This window comes from Thamnophis sirtalis, unplaced genomic scaffold (assembly GCF_051295495.1).
Source record: "Thamnophis sirtalis isolate CommonGarterSnake01/CBP01778 unplaced genomic scaffold, rThaSir2_p1.2 scaffold_9, whole genome shotgun sequence".
Taxonomy (NCBI): domain Eukaryota; kingdom Metazoa; phylum Chordata; class Lepidosauria; order Squamata; family Natricidae; genus Thamnophis; species Thamnophis sirtalis.
This window is the reverse complement of record NW_028261389.1, coordinates 5,309,315-5,330,816: the sequence shown is the minus strand read 5'-3', so window position 1 is coordinate 5,330,816 and position 21,502 is coordinate 5,309,315. Positions and strand designations below refer to the sequence as shown.

Sequence of the window (21,502 nt, the reverse complement as noted above, 5' to 3'; positions counted from 1 at the left end):
CCGAATCAAATACCCTGAATCTGTTTCAAGACCCACCATGAGTCAGCCGAGGAATGGGGTGCATTTGGGGGCACTTTCTGGGAATTCTGGAAATTGAGGGCCCTGACTGAGCCTTTTGGGAAGCCCGCTTTAAACTGTCCTGTAGTAGAGAATGCACATTGCTTCAGCTTGAAATTTAGGGATTCTGGCCACCCTGAGTTTGCTTCGTTGGGGAATGATGGAAGTAGGACCTTGCCAACGTGGGCAAGAGAAATCTTAAAGCCAAGCTCCTAAGAAAAGCTGGAATTAATTATGTACAAATAATTCTTAAATATACTTTCTTACCTTATTTCTTTTTCTTCTTTCTTCTTTTTTCATTATATTATTCATAAGTATTTTGAAAACATTGCATTGACAAGATATATCATTTACAGAAGTAGGGTAGATAAAAATTATATCTACATACGCACATATACATACACTGTGTTTCCCTGAAAATAAGACAGGGTTTTATTTTCTTTTTGCCCCTCCCGAATGCTGAGTGATTGTTGTGTTTTAGTACTTTTTAGTTATCTCACATTTTTTCCCCCCTGTATTTGTCTTTCACTCCCCTTCCCTTCTATTGTAAGCCGCCCTGAGTCCCGTCAGGGAAAAGGGCGGCCTATAAATGCTAAATAAATAAATCTAAAAAAAATCTTTTGACCCCTGAAATAACCACTTGGCCTTATTTTCGGGGAGGTCTTATTATCATTTTTGAGCTGCAGGAGGCAACAAGCGTGGTCACCTCATGGCTGCTGCTGCGTTGCAATATTTTTGGGGAGGGCTTATTTTAGCGCAGCCGCTCAAAAGCCCAATTGGGCTTATTATCTGGGAATGTCTTATTTTAAGAGAAACAGAATATCCTTTGTTTTTAAAGTCAGTGTGTCCATTTCGGCACAATCTAAGATTTTCTGAATTATATCTTCCTCTGATGGGGTGTTCTCGTTTTTCCAACATTTTGCAAATACTATCCTCGCTGCTGTCCGTACATGCAAAACTAAATATGTGGTCCCTTTGTCATAACCCTCCTGCATTATGTTCAACAGAAATATTTCTGATTTCAGGTGGATATGTTGTTTAGTCATCTTTTCCAACCACGTGTGGATTTTCCTCTGATATTACTTCGCCTTCATACAATGCCTGGGGTCTGATTACATTTCCAGCATTTCACTTTCACCAGTGAACGTACTTCCTGCCTTATTTCCTAATCACTGACTGTTCCTCTAACATGATCTCCATTTCATGAAAGTTTAGTTTCAAAATAGGAACTTTTTTTTTTTTAACCTGTGGTTCGATCTTCCAGATGTTCCGTCGCTGTCCGTTGCCAAGCCTATATTCATACGCTGAGAACATGGGAATGCGCCGAGTTTTGTCATACATTGTGGCAAAATGATACCTGTTCTTATACCTCTGGCAGATTCTGGTTGGATTCAGTGGCTCCAGGTTGGAGGGGGGTTTTCCATTCAAGAAGAACTGACTGCAGGTGTCAAAACTGTCCACCACCTCCCCAGTGGCAGGCAGGAGAAAGGAGGCAGCCAGGGAGAGGATCCACAGAAGCAACATGGCCATGCGATTGGTCGGTTGGTCCTTCAAGTAGAACTTTTCTGCCAAGAGAGAGAGGGGGGGAGAGGGGGGAGAAGGAGGAGGAGGAGGAGAAGGAGGAATAGGAAGAGAAGAAAAGAAGAAACATTTTGATTTAGCAACGGGAGAATCAGTTTCAAGTGGAATATACCCAACGGCTCCTAAAGTCCAGCTGTTCCACATGTTCAGATGGAGGCCAACCAGATTATTTACATTTCTGGATAGAAGAGAAGGAAGGGCAGGGCATTCCAAGTGGGGTCTTACCAGTGTAGCTTTCTGGGTCAATTGAGCTTTCCATGAAGGTTTTGTTGCCTGATGTGCAATTCTACCCAGCAATTCTACCTCCTCTCTGTCTGACAAATCCACAGGCAAGACACCCAGATATTCAGGGGAATTCCCTGTCTGTGCCTCATGGCAGCAAGAGGACTAGATACTTAAAACTCTTTGCTCACATTAACCATAAGTAATTTAACAATTCTTGGGCTTCTCATAGAAGATAGAGTTGTCTAAACCAAAAGCTGCCATCTCTGCAAAGAACAGTGACTGTATCCAGGATGGAAAGCGCATAATTCAAGCATTTGCACAGGAAGGTTATGACAACAGCTGCAGCCCATAACAAAACATCCCACAGTGGCTTACCCAGCAGAATACTCACAGGTGCAACCAGTCTCTTGCTTGGAGACCAGAAGAAGACAAGTAGAGAGAGAAGAGTCCCAATGCTCATCCAAGCCCTGCTCCAAGATTTATATTATGGCTACTTCCTCTTATCTTTCCATAGAAATGAATGCATGGCTGATCCTTTGTTGACGTGACAGGTGCTTGTCCTAGGGTGCCATTTCTGTGGAACTGACTCTGTGGGTAAAGGGCGGGTGCTAATAACCCAAAACTAAAAAGTATCCCACAGATTATATGTATTTAGCCACGGTCCCATTCAATTCCAGAACAAGGCTGAGCAAATATTCGGAAGATGTGGATCTAGGCACGTCGTGAAGAGCAAACATAAAAAAGGCAATTTCCCAGAGAGGAATAGACATCAAAGTATGGGAAATATTATATTAATGAAGCCAAGAGAATTCTTACAGTCTAGCTCTCGCTTGGCCTTTCTAGTGGGACTTTTCTGCCTGAAAAAGAGAAAGAACGGTGATCAAGCTCTGATTTAGCAAGTTAATAAGGCCTTGAGGTTGGATTGGCCTAGGACACATAAAGTCCAGCTGGGCCAACTTCCCCCGTGACAACTTCCTCCTGCCAGAAAGACAACTCTGTTGTAACAGAGTTGGAAGAGACCTTGGAGGTCAGGCAGGAAACCCGATCCCGTTTCCCACAAAGGGCTGTCCAATCTTTTCCTAAAAGCGTCCAGTGTTGGAGCATCCACACCTCCTGGGAGCAAGTCGTCACCCTGATTCATTGTTCCAACTGTTATCCTTTCCAACGGAATCCATTCTTCAATTATTTGATTCCATCATGAACTGAATAATAGAGTATGCATTCTGAAGATGTAGGAATATACTTGTAAATTTTAAGGATGATACAGACCTGTCAGGAAAGGAAAGCATTGTAACTCATACATTTGCCACTTTCGTAATGTTAGGTAGAACCAATGTTTTCTGTTGTTCAATTCTCATCTGTAATCAGTGTCTTTTATTCTTTTATCATTTGAGCAACAAAGAGGATTAGGGGACTGGAGGCTAAAACATATGAAGAACAGTTGCAGGAATTGGGTAGGTCTAGTATATTTAAAAGAAGGATTAAGGTGACATGATAGCAGAGTTCCAATATTTGAGGGGCTGCCACAAAGAAGAGGGGGGCAAATTATTCTCCAAAACACCTGAAGGCAGGACAAAAAACAGTGGATGGAAACTTACCAAAGAGATACCGTAACTCTAACCCAACTCTAACCTAACCTAGGACTAAGGAGAAAGTTCCTGAGAACAATAATGAGAACAATAAAACAGTGGAACAACTTTCCTCCAGGAGTTGGGAATTCTCCAACACTGGAAGTTTTTATTAGGAGATTGAACAACAGCCATTTGTCTGAAATGTTATAGGGTCTCCTGCTTGAGCAAGGGGTGGACTAGAAGACCTCCACGATCTTTTCCAACTCTGTTATTCTCTTATTTGTTTTTATTCCGTTGCTATGTTATTAAACTTTGGATTAGGAGGAGATCGATACCTGTATCTGAACTTGTGGTAAGTTTGTTGACTACACCTTATATTAGGTTACCCATTGGAGATCGTCTTTTCTTTATCATTGCTTTTTACAACTTGTCCTAATCTCTTTATTCTCTTAGAGATTGTCTTTTCTTTGCTCATTGCAACTTCGCCTGACACGTATCTATCACACTTACAGATCTTTACTACTTTCTTCTCTGGAATTGAACAGGGCAGGTGCCAGATGGACACGGCTATTTCTTTTGCTTTGCATTGTTTGTTTCCAATGTTTAATGTGGTCTGCCACCTCGCTTTATCAACAGATGCAATTCCGCGGTTACGTCAGCCTAGATCATGTACGACAAGGGACACACGGCACCACCGTCCCATCAACCAGATCAGGATAGCAAAGATGCCACCTTCACCTTCACCGACATCCTGCCCCAGTTATGCCAACTCAATAATGGACAATGGAGAATAAATGAAGAAAATATAAATGCTGCAGGATGCCAGCATACATATGTCATTGTGGGTCCAGTGCCCGGGAATGAACCCATCAACAACTGAGTGAACGTACCCAGTCATATCTGGGCTGCAGGTTGTTGTGTGCTTCAAAACAATCACAGAAGATCCTGGGCTGTCATTGCTGAAAATGATACGGATAGAGTGGACCATCTTACATTGACGGAGCTGCAAGAACAACTTGTGAAACTGTACGGGAAGAAAAAAAATTGATCTTTTTAATAGTCCTTGTAACGAAGCTCAAAACTGAGCAAATGAAAGCAAAGTAGAAACCTAGGAGCTTAGTTGTTCCACATATGGAAAGAATGCTGTTAGTTTTAATCCTGGTTTGATCTGTAGTTTCTTTTGGGGTGGGGGGGCTCAATGTTTTGAAAATCAGGCTGTTTGATTAGATGATGCTTCAGATGATGAAACAAACACAGAAAATCAATGAGTCCAATAATCAGATGAAGGGCAAAGTGGTGACTCAGCTAAAACAGGGTCTGCTTTATTAGAGTTTAGAGGTTGGATGGGCTCGATCTGATTTCAGCCCATGTACAGGAAACCGCCGTGAAAAGGAATGATTTTCAGTCCATTGGACTGTGTGTCAGGGAAGAGGACCTATAGGAATCAAATTTGATTTCATGCTAAATAAGCGCTACTATTTGATAGAAGTAGTCCTCAAATTACGACCGTTTCTCTTTGAAATTATGACAATGCTGAGAAAAGTGTCTTGCAAGCAATCCTCGCACATACGACTGTTTCCGTGTTCCTGTGATCCTATGATCAAAACATGGGTGGCAGCTATTTATGGTGCCCCAAAGTCACCATTTGCAATCTTCCCAGGGTTCCTCTTAGAAGCAAAACCAGCAGGAAGATGGTTTCACTGTATGACTGCAAATCAAAATGGTTGTAAAATTAGGTGCTTCCCACTTAACAATGCCATCTCTCAACCAATGTTTTCTATTGTTCAATTCTCACCTGTAATCAGTGTCTTTTATTCTTTCATCATTTGAGCAACAAAGAGGATTAGGGGACTGGAGGCTAAAACATATGAAGAACAGTTGCAGGAATTGGGTATCTCTAGTCCATTTAAAAGAAGGATTAGGGGTGACATGATAGCAGTGTCCTAATATTTGAGGGGCTGCCACAAAGAAGAGGGGGGCAAATTATTCTCCAAAACACCTGAAGGCAGAACGAAAAACAGTGGATGGAAACTTACCAAAGAGATACCCTAACTCTAACCCAACTCTAACCTAACCTAGGACTAAGGAGAAATTTCCTGAGAACGATAGTGAGAACAATAAAACAGTGGAACAACTTTCCTCCAGAAGTTTGGAATTCTCCAACACTGGAGGTTTTTAATAGGAGATTGGACAACCATTTGTCTGAAATGGTATAGGGTCTCCTGCTTGAGCAAGGGGTGGACTAGAAGACCTCCAAGATCTTTTCCAACTCTGTTATTCTCTTATTTGTTTTTATTCCGTTGCTATCTTATTAAACTTTGGATTAGGAGGAGATCGATACCTGTATCTGAATTTGTGGTAAGATTGTTGACTACACCTTATGTTAGGTTACCCATTGGAGATCGTCTTTTCTTTATCATTGCTTTTTACAACTTGTCCTAATCTCTTCCACACCTTGGCCATGGGAAATCCCAGAGCCTGACACTGGATTGCACGCACCCACACACTCTGGTAAGATGCACGAGATGCGCATCTTACCAGAGACTGGCAGTTGGGAATCCATCTGGGGGTGAAGTTATCTATCCCACTTTTTTCTACCTTAGGAAGAAGTAGGTTGTGGTCTACTTTGTTGAATGCCTTGCTGAAGTCTTAGTGTATTATGTCTACAGTATTCTGCTGATCTATTAATTTAGTCATTATGTTGAAGAATGAAATAAGATTGGTTCGGCATGCTGTGTTTTTAGTAAAACAATGCTGGCTGATTGTTGTAATATAGTTCCTTGTGTAGGTGTGTGTCCTCCATGGCCTAGGTCACACTAGGGCCTGCAGGGTCACGCTGAATCACACAGGAGACAACTGACTCCTAGAAAGCCATAACATCCTGATAATGCATAACATAACATCCTGAGATGTGCCCTACCAATGACGCCCAGGATTTGACCATATATAGACAGAACTTTCCTGAGCAGTAGATTAGAAATTGTACTTTTACAGGCTGTTTTTTATCACATGCTATTGCTCCTCCTGCCTTTGTCCTGTCTCAATAAAAGGGGCTCTCAGACCCCCAATCTGGGTCGCTCCATCCCAAGAAAATTTGTCTCCTGTCTTTTCTCAACATTGGCCTCATGGTCGACCCACGGGAACATCACATTTGGTAGCAGAGGATGGTTACTTCACAGCTGATAGTTATTACTTTATTCATTTCTAAGTGTTGGCAGATCTGTTTTTTAATGATTTTTTCCCGTATCTTCCCAGGTATGGATGTTAGGCTGATTGGCCTGTAGTTTCCTGGGACTGTAGCTTTCCGTTTTTGAAGATGGGTACCACATCAGCTCTTTTCCAGTCCTCTGTTGTTCCCCGGTGTTCCAGGATTGTTGAAAGATGTGGCGCAGTGGTTTGAGATGACATCTGCCAGCTCCTTTAGAACTCTGGGATGTTCTCCGTCAGGTCCTGGTAATTTGTATTCATCAAGATCAGACAGGTGTTCTCTTACTGTTGTCTTTTCTTTATCATTGCTTTTTACAACTTGTCCTAATCTCTTTATTCTCTTAGAGATTGTCTTTTCTTTGCTCGTTGCTCGTTATAACTTCGCCTGACACGTATCTATCACACTTACAGATCTTTACTACTTTCTTCTCTGGAATTGAACAGGGCAGGTGCCAGATGGACATGGCTATTTCTTTTGCTTTGCATTGTTTGTTTCCAATGTTTAATGTGGTCTGCCACCTCGCTTTATCAACAGATGCAATTCCGCGGTTTGCCTGACACGTATCTATCACACCTACAAATCTTTACTACTTTCTTCTCTGGAATTGAACAGGGCAGGTGCCAGATGTACACGGCTATTTCTTTTGCTTGGGGTTGTTTGTTTCCAATGTTTAATGTGGTCTGCCACCTTGCTTTATCAACAGATGCAATTCCGCGGTTACGTCAGCCTAGATCATGTACGACAAGGGACACACAGCACCACCGTCCCATCAACCAGATCAGGATAGCAGAGATGCCGCCTTTATCTTAACCAACATCCTGCCCCAGTTACGCCAACTCAATAATGGAGAATGGAGAATATATGAAGAAAATATAAATGCAGCAGGATGCCAGCATACATACGTCATTGTGGGTCCAGTGCCTGGGAATAAATCCATTGATAACCGAGTGAATGTACCCAGTCATATCCGGGGTGCAGGTTGTTGTGTGCTTCAAAACAATAGCATAAGATCCTGGGCTGTCATTGCTGAAAATGATAAGGATAACGTAGACCATCATACGTTGAAGGAGCTGCAAGAAAAACTTGCGAAACTGTACGGGAAGAAAAAAATTGATCTTTTTAATAGTGCTTGTAACGAAGCTCAAAACTGAGCAAATGAAAGCAAAGTAGAAACCTAGGAGCTCAGTTGTTCCACATATGGAAAAAATGCTGTTAGTTTTAATCCTGGTTTGATCTGTAGTTTCTTTTGGGGGGGGCTCAATGTTGTGAAAATCAGGCTGTTTGATTAGATGATGCTTCAGAGGATTAAGCAAACACAGAAAATCAATGAGTCCAATAATCAGATGAAGAGCAAAGTGGTGACACAGCTAAAGCAGGGTCTGCTTTATTAGAGTTTAGAGGTTGGATGGGCTCGATCTGATTTCAGCCCATGTACAACTTGTTAGAAATAAATCACAATGAAAAAGAATAATTTTCAGTCCATTGGACTGTGTGGCAGGGAAGAGGACCTATAGGGATCCAATTTGATTTCATGCTAAATAAGTGCTTCTATTTGATACAAGTAGTCCTCAAATTACGACCGTTTCTCTTTGAAATTATGACAATTCTGAAAAAAGTGTCTTGCAAGCAATCCTCGCATATATGACTGTTTCCGTGTTCCTGTGATCCTATGATCAAAACATGGGTGGCAGCTATTTATGGTGCCCCAAAGTCACCATTTGCAATCTTCCCAGGATTCTTCTTAGAAGCAAAACCAGCAGGAAGATGGTTTCACTGTAGGACTGCAAACCAAAATGGTTGTAAAATTAGGTGCTTCCCACTTAACAATGCCATCTCTTAGCGATGAGGCTCCAGCTTCAATTGTGGTTGTATGGTGAGGACTTTCTGTACATAACTGCTAGATTTCTTTCTCAATCGCTTTTTTACTATGTGCAATAAACGTGCTTATTAAAGATTTGTGTCCTTGTGTGACTTTCAGCATATCAATCCAAAAACGCTTCATCATTCCATTTTGCACAATATTATCAGTCATTTATTCAATCAACCAAGCAACCAATCAAGGGTATGTATATGAGGGTTGCAGGGAAGAGACACATGGCTAACAGTTGCAGGTTTCCTCCCTATTTTGGCTTTGATTGATTGAATGCCATTAATTTGGTCTGTCATATGAATCTTCACAATCAGAGATGGGTGATGGAGTGGTCATCTAAGTCCAATAATCCTAAATTCTTGAGTTCTTCACCTAGAAACATTTGGATCCAATGTGGATTAAGTCCAAAGAAGTGTGCCTAGTATTGGGGCCTTGATACAATTTTTCCATTGCAAGTTAAATTCCACCTTCCAAAACAGAGAATCTAAACTGGAGGGTAAAAGGAGTGGATTCACTTTTCTGGCCTTGGAAAAGATACTGGCAGAGGCCAAGAGCAAGTCAGTTTCACACTTGCTAAAAAAAAAAGCATTGATTTCTTCATATCCTCAGCTGGAGTCAATCTTAAGGTAAAGGTAAATGTTCCCTCGCATATATATTTGCTAGTTGTTCCCGACTCTAGGGGGCGGTGCTCACCTCTGTTTCTAAGCTGAAACGCTAGTGCTGTCTGAAGACGTCTCTGTGGTCATGTGGCTGGAATGACTAAATGCCAAAGGCCCGCAAAATACTGTTACCTTCCTATTTTTCTACTTGCATTTTTACATGCTTTCGAACTGCTAGGTTGGGAGAAGTTGGGACAAGTAACTGGAGCTCACTCTATTAGGTGGCGCTAGGGATTCGAACCACTGAACTGCCGACATTTCTGATAGACAAGTTCAGTGTCTTAGCCACTGAGCCACCACGTCCCTTGGAGTCAATCTTAAAGTACAATAAATTTAGATCTCTTTTAACAATTATAGAGAAAGACTGGCCAACCCAAGGGTAAAGAAATGTAATATTGAGCTTAAGAGATTTGTCCAGAAAATAGCGGCTAAGTGATACTTGGAATACAGGGGGGAGGGGGGATATTAACTGCCCAAGAGGTTTGTGGCTAATATAATTGGAATTGGAAAAATTTAAAGCAACAAAAGGAAAGACTCGGAGAAAAGAGAATAATTTTTCTGTGTGGATTTAGAGTTTTTTATTTCTGAAAATTTCAACAGGTTATTGATTTAACTGTATTGTTGGAAAAACCTTTAAAAAAAAAACCCTTAACCTTGAACAAAGGAAAGATAAGTGGAAAATACAAAGTATTTTAGTGAGTGTACGGCCCTTTCCTATCATCTGATTTAGTTTTGCTAGGCTGAGAAAGAAAGTAAAAATACTTTTGAAGTGGATTGTACTACTTTGGGGCTGTATATTAAAGCTGGAAAAATCTGGAAACAAGATGAGGGACTTCATTAATTGGAGTTAAAATACAAAGGTACCATTTAAAAAAATGTTAAACCTGATCATGGAGTGTGGGATGTATGAAGAATTACTGGAAATTTTAAAAGATGCACGTATAACATTAAAAGGTGTTAAAGAACCAGGAAAACTGTTGGAACACATAGAAGAGGAAATAGGAGAGGATCTGACAAAGAGGAACATAAATGAGATCCAAAATCTAACAATGTAGAAAAAAAGCTGAAAATAAAAATCAGACAACCTTGTTGAGATTTAGAGAGACACAGAAAGAGCAGAAAGGAAAAATGGGAAATGGTATCCAAAAAAGGAACAACTCAAAAACAAAGAGAGAAATAGTAGAAAGCGAAAAAGAAAAATGCCAGGGAGGGTTACCCAAATAATTTATTGAAGAATGATAGAAAAGATTCAGAAGAAAAGATACAATACATGTAGGAAAAAAAGGAATTTAAGAGTATGGGATAAAAGAACAACCAGAAAATTGATGAAAAGCTGAACATTAAAGAGAGTAAAACACACGCTGAGAAAATTGTTAAAAAAGGAGGAAGGGAAAGAAAGGATATATTAGTAGAATAAAATGAAATACCTATGTTAATTCTGTTAATGAGCTAAATAAGAAGTGAGGGAATTACAGTCACATTATTAATTGTGGATAACTAATTAAGTAAAATGCTTCTTATATTAAAATTGAATTTGAGGGTATATGCTACCTATAGACAATAGAATAACAAATGAAAAATGAAATGATAAATTTGGTTTCTTTTTGAAGGGGCAAAAATGATGTTGTTTATTTGTTAAGAAAAATCAGTTTTAAGGTGGAAATATGGGACGTTCAAAAATGATATGGCTGAAATTGGAAATGGTAATACGATGTAAAATGAATTATGTATATGAGAGAATGTAAAAGGGAGAAAACCCAGGCAACACTTTGTTTACCAAGAGAATTTAAAATTTGTAATAAAAAAACAAAAAAAACTTTACTTGTAAAAAAAACAATTAGGGAGGTAATAATACCCGGATGAAGGAACCATCAACCACGTTCCCCTTTCCCTGCCTGCAACTGGGGAGCTGGGGGCCCATTTCAGACCCTACAATTAATTCTTCTTGGGTGGAAAAAAACCCCCAAATGGTGCCAATGAAACCGGCCAGAATCTGCCGGTTGTATAACAACAAGGATCGATTTCCACAATATTTGTGTTAAGATCTATTTCAATTTAGTAGCTGGAGCAGTGAAGGGTTGTGCAGGGAGCCAGAACACCCAGTTGTGCTTGATTGATTGAAGAGTGCGGGCTCCTGCGTGAGGCAATCTGAGCTGTGATTGGTTGCTATGGGCATAAAACGGGTGTTTCCTGTTTTCCCGCCATTTTCTTGGACAACCGGTTGGAAAAAGGCAAAAGTTGCCAGGAAAAGAAAAACGAAGACATAGAATAAAACATTTCATTGCTTATTTCTTTGTTTATTATCGTCCCGTTTTAATTGTAAGCCGCCCTGAGTCCCCTCAGGGAAAAGGGCGGCCTATAAATCATAATAAATCATAAATCATAATAAATTCTTCCCTGTACGCCGTGTTCTCAGAGATTTACCTCATGATGCTCCTGCTTACCTGACTATCTTTTTTGCTATAAAATATGGATGTAAAATATCTTTATTTACATAGGTAGTCCTCGATTTACGACCACAGTTGAGCCCAAAATCTATGCTAATGAGAAACATGTTAAGCCAGCCTTGCTCCATTTTACGACCTTTCGCCTTGATGTGAATCACTGCAGTTGTTAAATTAGTCAGACGGCTGTTAATACAATAAAATACAATAGCAGAGTTGGAAGGGACCTTGGAGGTCTTCTATTCCAACCCCCTGCCTAGGCAGAAAATCCTATACCGTTTCAGACAAATGGCTATCCAACATCTTCTTAAAGACTTCCAGTGTTGGGGCATTCATAAGGTGACCAATTGTCCTCCTTTAGGGAGGACAGTCCTTCTTTTGTAAGTTCTGTCCTCCCTCGAAAAGTGTCCTCCTACATGTCCTTCTTTTCGATATTTGAAGACTAATCTTTTGCGCGTCATGTGATGTATTTGTATTTCACATGACAATTCATCAAGTCTCGGTATAGTGCGGTGTAAGACGCGATTATGAGACCCATGTGCTCCGCACGGGAGACCTTGAGAGAGAGCGCCGTGCGCAAGTATAGAGTATAGAGTATAGAAGTTTATTTGTATGCCGCCCTTTTCCCTGAGGGGACTCAGGGCGGCTCACAACCCAAAAGGGAGGGGGAGACAAACTTTTAACATAAAGACAATACATAATTAAAAACACAACATTCATACCATTCGGGCAGGTTACAGTCTTAGCCCCAGGCCTGACGGGATAGCCAGATTCTGAGGGCTGTGTGGAAGGTCTGGAGGGTGGTGAGGGTACGAATCTCCACGCGGAGATCATTCCATAGGGTCGGAGCTACCACCGAGAAGGCTCTCCTCCGCGTAGTTGCCAGTCGGCATTGACCGGCAGATGGAACTCGGAGGAGGCCTAATCAATGAGATCTAATAGGTCGCGTGGAGGTAATTGGCAGTAGGCGGTCTCTCAAGTACCCAGATCCACTACCATGTAGGGCTTTATGGGTGACAAGTAGCACCTTGAAGCGTACCCGGAGATCGACAGGTAGCCAGTGCAGCTCGCGGAGGATAGGTGTTATGTGGGTGAAGCGAGGTGCACCCACAATCGCTCGCGCGGCCGCATTCTGGACTAGCTGAAGTCGCCGAATACTCTTCAAGGGCAACCCCATGTAGAGCACATTGCAGTACTCCAGCCTAGAGGTCACAAGGGCACGAATGACTGTTGTGAAAGCCTCCGGGTTCAGGTAGGGGCGCAACTGGTGCACCAGGCGAACCTGGGCAAATGCCCCCCTGGTCCCAGCTGACAAATGGTGTTCGAAAGTCAGCTGTGGATCCAGGAGGACTCCCAAGTTGCGGACCCTGTCTGAGGGGTATAATGTTTGACCCCCCAGCCTGAGAGGTGGAATCCTTGCCGAATTGGTGGGAGGGAAACACAACAGCCACTCGGTCTTATCTGGGTTGAGCACGAGTTTGTTAGCCCTCATCCAGTCCCTAACAGCTTCAAGTCCCTGGTTCATCACGTCCACCATTTCATTGAGTTGGAACGGGGCGGACAGATACAGTTGCGTATCGTCCGCATACTGGTGGTATTTTATCCCGTGCCGCCGAATGATCTCGCCCAGCGGTTTCATGTAGATGTTAAAAAGTAGGGGGGACAAGACCGAACCCTGCGGCACCCCATATCTTAGGGGCCTAGGGGTCGATCTCTGCCCTCCAACTAACACCGACTGCGATCTGTCTGAGAGGTAAGAGGAGAACCACTGCAAAACAGTGCCTCCCACCCCCACCTCCCGCAGTCGTCGCAGAAGGATACCATGGTCGATGGTATCGAAAGCCGCTGAGAGGTCAAGGAGAACCAGGATGGAGGTGAAGCCTCCGTCCCTGGCTCTCCAGAGGTCATCGGTCAATGCGACCAAAGCGGTTTCTGTGCTGTAGCCAGGCCTGAAGCCGGACTGGAATGGGTCAAGGTAACTAGCTTCCTCCAAGGACCGCTGGAGCTGAAAGGCCACCACCTTTTCAACAACCTTCCCCACAAAGGGGAGGTTGGAGACTGGACGGTAGTTGTTAAGAACGGCTGGATCCAAGGATGGTTTCTTCAGGAGGGGTCTCACCACCGCCGCCTTAAGAGCGGGGGGAAAGACCCCCTCCTGAAGGGAGGCGGTAACAACCGCCTGGGTCCAGCCCCGTGTCACCTCCCTGCTGTTAGCAACCAGCCAGGAGGGGCACAGGTCCAGTACACATGTGGAGGCACTCACAGCTCTCATGGCCTTGTCCACGTCCCCAGGGGCAACATCCTGAAACTCAACCCAGGGGTGGTCTACCAGATTATCCCCTTGTGCCTCGGCTGGAGCTGCAGAATCTGTCCGAGAGGTAGGAGGAGAACCACTGCAAAACAGTGCCTGCCACCCCCACCTCCCGCAGTCGTCGCAGAAGGATACCATGGTCGATGGTATCGAAAGCCGCTGAGAGGTCAAGGAGAACCAGGATGGACGCATGGCCTCCATCTCTGGCCCTCCAGAGATCATCGGTCAATGCGACCAAAGCGGTTTCTGTGCTGTAACCAGGTCTGAAGCCGGACTGGAAGGGGTCAAGATAACTAGCTTCCTCCAAGGCCCGTTGAAGCTGGAAGGCCACCACCTTCTCCACAACCTTCCCAATAAAGGGGAGGTTGGAGACAGGACGATAGTTGTTTAAAATGGCTGGATCCAAGGATGGTTTCTTCAGGAGGGGTCTCACCACCGCCGTTTTGAGTGCGGTGGGGAAGTACCCCTCCCGAAGGGAGGCGGTCACGACCGCCTGGATCCAGCCATGTGTCACCTCACTGCTGTTGGCAACCAGCCAGGAGAGACACGGGTCCAGAATGCAGGTGGAGGCACTTACAGCTTGAATGGCCTTGTCCACATCCCCAGAGGCAACATCCTGGAACTCAACCCAGTGATGGTTTGCCAAGTAATCCTCCTGTGTCTCGGCTGGATCTACTGCGGTGGAGTCCAAGTCCGACCGAAACCGAACCACTTTGTCCACCAAGAACTGAGCATAGTCCTCAGCCCTACCCTGCAGGCGGGCTGCCCAGCAGCAGCAGCCTGCGGGAAGGGTCCAGCACAGCCACGGGGGGCAGCAGAAAGCCCACGGTGGGCCTGAGCAGGGCCGCCGACGCTGGCAGTGGAGAAGGACGCAGCAGCGGCGGCGGCTGAGGCTTTCCCGGGGCCGGCGAAGCGGGCCTGCCCGGCAGAGGCAGGCCGCCCTCTTCTTCCTCAACAACATCTCCTTGGATGGGCGGCCGCCGCCACCGGGCAAGCCCTCTTCGCCAGCCCCGGGTGAGCCTCAGCTGCCGCCGCCGTCCGCCCTGCCTCTTCCTCCGGGGGAGGCGCCGGCGGGGGAGGCCGCCCGTCCAAGGAGATGTTGTTGAGGAAGAAGAGGGCAGCCTGCCTCCGCCGGGCAAGCCCGCTTCGCCGGCCCGGGAGAGCCTCAGCTGCCGCCGCTGCCGCATCCTCCTCCGCTTCCTGCTGCCCCCCGCAGCTGAGCTGGACCCTTCTCGCGGGCTGCTGCTGCTGGGCAGCCCGCTTTGCCCCGTGCCCGCTGCCGCTGTCAGCTGGAGGAGGAGGGCTACCTTTGGAGGCAAAGAACGAAGCATGTAGAACGCCCTTCTGTCACCGCGCTGTTGTCGCAGCGGTACGGTCGTTTTTTTCTTAGCGCTTCGGACGCCGCGGATTTGCCTCCGCACTTATGTCGGCACGGATAAGGGCATCGCGGTTTTGTGGTGGAACCATCATGGGAAATAACAGTTTTCAATGGTGTTTGTTGACTTCATCACAAGTATATTGGACAGATATTGAATCTTCTCTTGAGTTTTTATCTAAAGAAATGCCAGACATTAAAATAGACAATTGTCTCTTTGAAGAAATTAGAAGACGGAATGTATATTTAAATTCTGAAAAATTAATACAATGGGAAAATCAAAACGTTGAAATTGATAAAAGATGGGTGGATATTCTCAGCCATTTCAAAAATGAACATATTCCATGTGAAAATTTATTTATACTTGTTCAATTTACGTTGTGCTGCTCTGATACTAATGCAGCAGTTGAAAGAGTTTTTTCAATTGCCAATGATTTTTGGACAAGTGAGAAATCGAGATTGAATGTTGATACTCTAGCTGCAGCACTTGCCGTAAAATTCAATATGAAGGATATTTCATGTTCAGATGTTTCCAATATATTGTTAGAAGATGATACATTGATAAAAAATATTAATTCAATCGAAAAGTACTCATTTAAATAATTAACAGGCATGTAAGCATAATTACAATATAAAATGTTACAAATGTTTTCATTATGCATATATCATATTATAGTGTATTATTGTTGCAATGAATAAAATATTTCTTTTATTTACGATTTTTTTCAAATTATTTGTCCTCCTTTTCATTGTAAAAAAGTTGGTCACCTTAATATTATGGCTCTTTTTCCTCTTATCTTTCCATAGAAATGAATCCATGGCTGCTCCTTTGTTGACGTGACAGGTGTTTGGCCTAGGGTGCCATTTCTGTGGAACTGACTCTGTGGGTAAAGGGCGGATGCTAATAACCCAAAATTAAAAAGTAGCCCACAGATTATATGTATTTAGCCCCCGTCCCATTCAATTCCAGAACAAGGCTGAGCAAATATTAGGAAAATATTCGTGAAGAGCAAATATAACAAAAGCAATTTCCCAGAGAGGAATAGACATCAAAGTATGGGAAATATTATATTAATGAAGCCAAGAGAATTCTTCCATTTTCAAATGTTTTATTCATTTTCATTTTTCAATTTTGTACATTCACTTATATACTGAATATTTGCAATAATAATAATATAAAAAAATAAAACAAACCTAAACACAACTCATCATCCAACATATAAAACCAACCTGTCGCTTTCATCCTCCATACACCCCTTCTTCTCCCCCTCCAACTTTCCTTTCTCCCTCCAACAATCACCCCTCCTACTTCCCTTTCCCCTCCTATCTTCCTTTCTCGCCTTCCTCACCCTCCTTCCCCTCTCATCCTCCTTACATTCCCCTCTTCCTCCCTCCTTACTTCTCCCTCTTCTTTTCCTCTACTTCTCACTTTGGTGCATTTCTCTATTCATTAATCTATTCAGTTACTAAAAATTGCGCTAAAAAGAAAAGAGAAGAAGAAAAAAAAAGAAAAGAAAAAAAAGGAGAAAAATAAAAAGAAAAGATAAGGAACAACAGTATACAAGTGTATCCTTCTTATTCTATATATTGAGACTATATCTCCACCCACCCACCCACCCCCAATGAACCCCCCTCCCTAATCCCCTCCGACTTCCCAGGTCCCACACCCGGCACAGTTCACTACCATTCACCTTCTAGAATATCTTATAGTCAAATAGATTAAAAATAATAATGAAAATAAAATAAAAAGAACACTCCGGGAAAAAAAAGAAAAAAAGAAAAAAAGAAAAAAAATTCTTTTTGCATTATGCTCAGCCTCCCATCATTATTAAAATTTAAACAGTATAGACCATTCTATTTATATTTTATCTTTGTCCCTTGCTTCTTTGATATTTACCCCCATCTTCCTGTAGACTCTCCAAATAGCCTTTCTTAACCTTATATTCAGATAATAGTTTATACAAAAATCAATTTACCTTCTAATACAGAGCAGTCTAATCATACTTTCGCTACTCTTCTTCCTACCCCTCGCTTCTCAACTCCATTCCTCCCAAGCCAAAATTCCATAAGATTAGGATCTCTCTCTTCACTTTAAAATCCTGAGCTTTTTATGTTAGACTTCAAGCATGTAAATCCGTAAAATGTGTGCCCAAAATCCATACCACTTCATTCAGTCCCAAGATCTCTTCATCAATATTCCGCTCCACCTTCCCTTCTGCCCCACTCCTCCCGACTCCATTCATCCTAAACCGCAATTCAAATAAATCTTGGTCTCCACTTTCCTCACACCAGAAAACAATTCATGCGCAGTTTGGATTAAAATTCAAATAAGTCTTATAAAGATCCCATACAATATCTGTCCAAAATAAGCGATGCTTCTTTCCGTTCCTCATCGATATACAGCTTTACCATTTCATACCAAACAGGAATCCTAAAATTTTAATCAATCCAAGAGTTTAAAAAGTATTTTAAAGACATCGCTGGATCTTTATTCTTTACTCTTCTGCCCTTCCGGAAAGAGAAGGCAGCCCTCTGCCTTATGGCCACGTGTCCCGCTGCTTTGAAGATATGGCTAAATCCTCAGTTTCCGCTCTTCTGCCTCTCCGGTAGGGGGAGAACAACTCCCTCCGTCTTGTAACCAAGTGAATTGCTGCTTGTCTTTCCTTCACCTTGTCTTTCCGTGTTTCCGAGTGAGTCAGGAAGTCCCGCCTTCAGAGTTTTATAATAAAAGTCCCGAGCTTCTGAAACAGAATTGAGATGAAATCTTTGATTCTCGAATGTAACTGTGATTCCAACTGGAGATTCCCATTTATACTGTATTTGGTGGTTTCTAAGCTCTTTGGTTAAAAAAGTATAATCTCTCCTTGCTTGCAGCATCTGGGGTGGTATTTCTTTAAAGACAAACAAATCCTGCCCATCAATTTGCAGCCTGTTGTTGTAAAACTTTTGGATGATCGCATTTCTGGATTCTCTTGTGAAAAAATATATAATTATGTCTCTTGGAAGCTGTCGCTGTTCTGCTACACACGAATTCTGGCGATAGATTTTTCGAATATTCCAATCAAAATTGAATCCCGGACTTCCCACCGCTTGACTGAAAGCTTCTACAAACGTCTGTTTCAAGTTCTCTCCTTTCTTTTCAGGCAGTCCTCTGACTCTTATTGCAAACGCCTTTCTGTTGTAATTTATCATTATAAGTTGTGTTTGAGTATCTCTAATCTCTTGTTGTAATGCTTGAATGTTGGAAGTCAAATTAAAATTAGCCTCCTCCAAAGTTTCCAGTTTAGTCTCCATTTCTTCGGTATAATCTGTCAAAGTAGACATAGCTTCAAACATATCCATCTTTATTTGGGCAATCTTGGTCTCTATTTTGTCGCATAAGTCCAGCACAAATTCTTTGATTTCTTGTTTAAAGTCATTGAGTATTTGAAAAAGAAGCTCCTGTGTTAAGGAATCTCCAGTAGGGGGTGTGGGAGGCAAGGGCAGCGATTTTATAACAAGTTCTTTAAGCACATGCGAAGGGGAGCGTTTTGCCTGCTTAGACCTGGGAGCCATTATAGATAAAAGCTGAGAATAAACAGATAAACAGTATCTTCACCTGCTCAGTTCTCAATAAGTTATTTGTAGATTTTGCTTATTAATGAGGAGCAGTCTCCAGGAAGATAGCGCCAGTTAATTACGTCATCTATTAATCACCAACACAGTAAAAACGCCATTTTGTAGCACGATTGAACAAAGAAGCCTCAAAGGAAAACGAGGCTGGTGTTTAAGATAGTTATAAAAAAAGGAACATCTCAGGAGTAGAACCCGCTCGTGTTAGTCTTAAGTAGCTTTAAGCAGCTTATCATTGTCCTGAGGGGGGCGGATCACCTGTCTAGGGCTGCAAAAAAAAGCAGCTGAGAAGAACTGGCTGGAGATAAGAGCTCAGTTACGCTGGATCTTTTCTCTGTTCGCAGCCCCCCCCCCAAAAAGGAAAAGGGCTGTGAACTACGAATAAATCCTAGCACCTGAGCTTCTGCCTGCCCCTTTCTGCCAAAAAGGGGTGATATCTATTGATCTTAATTAGATATACAGACCTGAACTCTGAGAGGAGCTCCGTTGAGCTCCTTCGGTGACTGGCTCTCGCTTGGCCTTTCTAGTGGGACTTTTCTGCCTGAAAAAGAGAAAGAACAGTGATCAAGCTCTGATTTAGCAAGTTAACAAGGCCTTGAGGTTGGATTGGCCTAGGACACATAAAGTCCAGCTGGGCCAACTTCCCCCGTGACAACTTTCTCCTGCCAGAAAGACCACTCTGTTGTAACAGAGTTGGAAGAGACCTTGGAGGTCAGGCAGGAAACCCGATCCCGTTTCCAACAAAGGGTTGTCCAATCTTTTCCTAAAAGCGTCCAGTGTTGGAGCATCCACAACTCCTGGGAGCAAGTTGTCCCCCTGATTCATTGTTCTAACTGTTATCCTTTCCAACGGAATCCATTCTTCAATTATTGGATTCCATCATTTCTTTGACATTAGTGCAATCCTTGTGTCAGGCCTGCAGCCGCTTCCTTGTAGGATCTTTGGCCTGCCCCACTCTCTATTATATTTCTTGTCTGAAATGGTATAGGGTCTCCTGCTTGAGCAAAGGGTGGACTAGAAGACCTCCAAGATCTTTCCCAACTCTGTTATTCTCTTATTTGTTTTTATTCCGTTGCTATGTTATTAAACTTTGGATTAGGAGGAGATCGATACCTGTATCTGAATTTGTGATAAGATTATTGACTACACCTTATATTAGGTTACCTATTGGAGATCATCTTTTCTTTATCATTGCTTTTTACAACTTGTCCTAATCTCTTTATTCTCTTTTCTTTGCTCGTTGCTTGTTATAACTTCACCTGACACGTATCAATCACACTTACAGATCTTTACTACTTTCTTCTCTGGAATTGAACAGGGCAGGTGCCAAATGGACACAGCCTGTGGGCTACTTTTTTTCCTTGGGGTTGTTTGTTTCCAATGTTTAATGTGGTTTGCCACCTCACTTTGTCAACAGATGCAATTCCGCGGTTACGTCAACCTAGATCAAACATCTTTATAGATATCCAAATATTAGTCACATGTTCTCTAACTTGCAAAGATAAACAGGAAATAGACATAATATAAATCTTGGACATTTCTTGAAATCTAGGACTTGACTTCATTCTTGTCTACAAGCCCTTGGAAACTAGTTGCACCTGTGAGTGTCCTGTTGGGTGAGTCAATGTGTGATATTTTGTTATGTACAGTAGCTATATTGTGCAAATGCTTGAATTACAAATTGAATTATGTCTTTCAGTCGTGGATAAATTCACCGGAAGATGGTCTACATGGCAGCTTCTGGTTACCAGTACTGGACCTTCTGTCAGAAGCACAGGGATTGTTAAAATTAATAATGACTAATATGGGCAAAGAGGTGTAAGGATCTAGTCCTAGAGGTGTAGGATCTATTACCAGCAATAGCCATAGAACTTAGACTTATATACTGCTTCACAGTTCTTTACAACTCTCTCTAAGCGGTTTACAGAGTTAGCCTCTTACCCCCAACAATCTGGGTCCTCATTTTAATGACCTCAGAAGGATAGAAGGCTGAGTCAACCTTGAGCTAGTCAGGATCAAACTGTTGGCAGTGAGCAGTTAGCCTGCAACATTACAGCCCCCCCCCCCAACGCTCAGAAGAACGGCATCCACAGCAGTTGCTTTCTAGGTGATTTGATGACCCTTTAATACAGTTCCTAATGTTGTGGTGACCCCCAACCATAAAATTGGTGTCTCGTTTCCTAAGAAAATCAAAAATATGTGTTTTCCGATGGTCTTAGGCAACCGCTGTGAAAGGGTCGTTTGACGTCCGAAGGGATCCCGACTCACAGGTTGAGAGCCACTGGTTTAGGGGAATGCTGGAGGGAGAATCTGACCTGCAGATATATTATTCATCCAGTCTGGAATGAATGCCTTGGGAGACCCCCACCCATCCCCTAAATCAGTGGTTCTCAACCTGTTCTGACCCCCTCCTCCGTCCAGTAAGGAATGCCGAGACAATCTTTACTGGAATGTACTTTAATTAGCAAAACACCAAGCCAAGCATAACAAACAGATAAGGACCTTGGCAGCAACTCAGACAAACTCAGGCAGCAATAAACACAGATAAGGCTTGGCAGCATTCCAGCCTGCCAAGCTCACAGTACTGTC

The 21,502-nt window shown here is 42.8% G+C and overlaps 1 protein-coding gene across 1 annotated transcript in view; it reads left to right on the top strand.

Moving 5' to 3' along the window:
* LOC148044014 (endonuclease domain-containing 1 protein-like) overlaps positions 1 to 21,502 on the top strand; it is a 76,964-nt gene that overhangs the window by 7,973 nt on the left and 47,489 nt on the right. The gene's annotated exons all lie outside the window — the stretch shown is intronic.